This window comes from Nematolebias whitei, unplaced genomic scaffold, assembly GCF_014905685.2.
Source record: "Nematolebias whitei isolate Nwh7 unplaced genomic scaffold, NemWhi1 Nwh_scaf_4696, whole genome shotgun sequence".
Lineage (NCBI taxonomy): Eukaryota > Metazoa > Chordata > Actinopteri > Cyprinodontiformes > Rivulidae > Nematolebias > Nematolebias whitei.
In genome coordinates this window covers 1-3,125 of record NW_023623241.1, presented here as the reverse complement: position 1 = coordinate 3,125, position 3,125 = coordinate 1, and the positions used below count along the sequence as shown (strand labels likewise).

The following is a 3,125-nucleotide window of genomic DNA, read 5'->3' as shown; positions in this document are numbered from 1 at the left end:
TGAGGTGATTAAGTTCAAGTAGCTCAACACTTTTATGGTACTACTTTAAACTAAGGCTTCACTTATAGATGGGTAGTATATAGTTTATAGAGGAATTAAAAACGTATCTGTAGACAGTTTATAAATCATTGACTGCTTATTATGCATTAATTGAGTGACAGAGACAAAACTGACCAGTTTCTTGCCTGATATCCAAATCTGTTCTCCTATATCATCTAGTTGTTACATTAAACTTTTCAGATTAAGTTACTACCTTGTAAGCACAATAAGCATTTGTAAAACCATTTTTTTTAGAATTATTGTTATTGTGAGTACAATGTTGTAACTTAGTCTGAAATGTTTAACAACTCTAGATGAATATAGGTGAACAGATTTATCTCAGTATTTTACAAAGAACTGGTCAATTTTGTCTCCGTCATCCATAATTAAAGCATAATAAGTAATTATTAAAGCTTTACAAAGTGTTTACAGAGGATTTAATAATGTTTCTATAAACTATTTATTAGCCATCTATAAGAGGAGCCTTATTGTAAAGTGGTACTCTTCAAGTTCAGTCATTCAACGGTACCTGCACATTATTTTACAACAACTTTTGAACCAAAACACTTTGCTAAACAGGACCAGCCTTAGCAAGGTTTGCATACAGTCTCTAAGCTTTATTTTAACACAACTATACACTTTGAGAAGTGTATGTCACTCTAGCAGAAACCTCATGTTCTCCCAAATCCCTGCATGTTCCATAAAGCAAAGTCCATGTTTTCCTTAAATACCTCATAAGTTGTTAGGAGCGGGAGTTTCAAGCAGTTTATACAGGTGTTGGCCATGGGAGGCATTAGTTTTGATGAGCTTTCTTCACTACCCTCATGGAGAAACTCGATGGATGGTGCTGGAATAAAGCCGATTGGTGGCATCTCATTTGCTCCAGTTGCAAATACAAGAATGTTTTGAAGCTTGGATGATCCTTCCTCATCTGTGGGAAAAACGTACACTGTTAATTTTGTTGTCATTTTGGTACCATTTTGCCATACAGTTTAAAAGTCATAGTTCATACAAGCGTAGTCGTCACAACTACGCTTATAATATAGAGTATAGCTTATAATATAGAGCATCACTATCCACATTGAAACAAGTCCTGCACCAAGATGGGCTCAATGGCCACTCAAGGAGAACTTCAAAGGCAACATGAAAAAAGTCACGAGGTCTGGAATATTAATTTTTGGAGACACACCCAATCATCATGCTGTAAAAGTCTACCTGTCTGGCCATAATGTCCATTGTAACAAGGGGAATATTTAAATTGTAAAGCAGAGAATATTTGATAAATACCTTCTGCATCCTGCAGATAATCTCGCCACAAAGGAATGACCGTCTCTTCCACTCTTCTCCTGTTACTTCCTTTGGGAGCAAGCCGAGGGGTGAAAAGGTCATCCATCATGTCAACAGTTAATGGCTGTGGTTCATGGCAGAACAAAGTCCGAAAACTGTCTGGATGTTGCTTCACAACATCCAAAACGCCAAGTGTCTTTAGTCCTTCTTCAAACCTGTACCAAATTAAATTAACCACAAATTTAATCCTAGTCTCATACTAATAAACTGAGCTTAATTGTTTTCATGCAGTAGAAGAAATAAGGAGCAAACTAAACCTTTGAAAAGGGCCCTGGACTCGGTGAACAACATGAAACATTAGCAGATTATGCATGAGAAGATCTCGATCACTGATGTTTGTTAAGAGTCTGATGCAACCTGCGCTGGCCATGTAGTCTAAAAGAGGATCAATGGCTCTTTGAAGCTCCTCCAGAGTCGAACTTTCAGATACCTACAAAGGGCAAATGGACAACACAATCTTATTTCACTCACAAATAAATTTGAAAAACCTTACACGTAATGATAGTCTATAAATCTTAAGTAAAAAGTAATATAATTTTCAGGTGGATTAACCATTTGCAGTTTCTCGTGGAGGTCTGCATCAGTTATATCCTTTAAAGTAGGGCAAGCTGCAGCTGGACCTCCAACCAAGCACGCGAAAAGGACCGGAGAAAGGAAACGTGGAGCTGGACCTCCATGGACAAGGCTAACAGCTATTGCCCTTCCAGCCATAAAGTACTTGTCCTCCCTGAGGGCTGTATGGCAAAAAAAAAAAAAAAATAAAAATTCTAGAAATACATTTGAATCCACAGATGTTGACAATAAATAATGGAAGCTGAAGAATCCAAAACAAACCTGTACTGTTCATTGCTAAATTTTTGCTTTAGTCTGGACCTTCAAACATCGGAGACATGGCCAAGGCATCAATGAGAATACGCAGAAATTCTCTCCGTGGGCCACCCAAATCGACTGCCTCTTCATTTTTTTCCGAAATCATCAGAAAATTTAACGTTCATTGAGAAATGTGGATTGTATGTTACCCTCTTAAATCCACGCATGGCACCATCTAAAACTTTAGAACGATTTATGTTAAACTTGCAGTGCATTCCAGTGTCAATTTTTTGGGACAACTCTTCAAGAATGTCTTTCACAGGCAAGGTCCTGGGTGAAGTTTCAGATCTGAAAGTAGACACAAAAAAATCCAATAACTTACAAGAAGAGTTTGTGATGGTCTGACATACAGAGCCTTAGATCTGAAGACCTTTTGGATCAGCTGGCCATTTAGTTGTTGACCATCTTGAAGTTTTGGAGATATCAGTTTATTTCCACAGCCCATGAGAATCTGAAGGCTAAATTCAATGGTTTTTATTTTTAGTTTATTTGTCCTTACTTTTTTGAATAAGTACTTAAAATACAGTAAGAGCATAAAACATTATCAATGTAGAATTATCTGACATCCTCAGGAATTATTAGGCCAAAGCCACCTCTGATTTGCTGGACCATAGTCTGATAGTCCCAAAACTTATGGAACTCAAAGGCACTCAGTATATGACCATTTTCATGCAAGTATTGCTTGAAAGGTGGCTTGCAAATCACTTCCCATGTGGCATTAGGAAGTAGTATTACATCTTTATTAAAGCTTTCATGGTAATGGATCCCTTTGGGTCTGAAAAACAATGAGGGGAGCATATTTAATGTACTTAGCAGGACAATTCCCAATATTACCAAAATAAGCCATGCATCTAAAACAGGCTGCGAGC

The 3,125-nt window shown here is 37.3% G+C and overlaps 1 pseudogene; it reads right to left on the bottom strand.

Annotated features, from left to right (window-relative positions):
* Positions 1-710: 710 nt before the first annotated feature.
* On the bottom strand, positions 711-2,573 carry LOC119429654 (annotated as a pseudogene).
* Between the last annotated feature and the right edge of the window lie 552 nt (positions 2,574-3,125).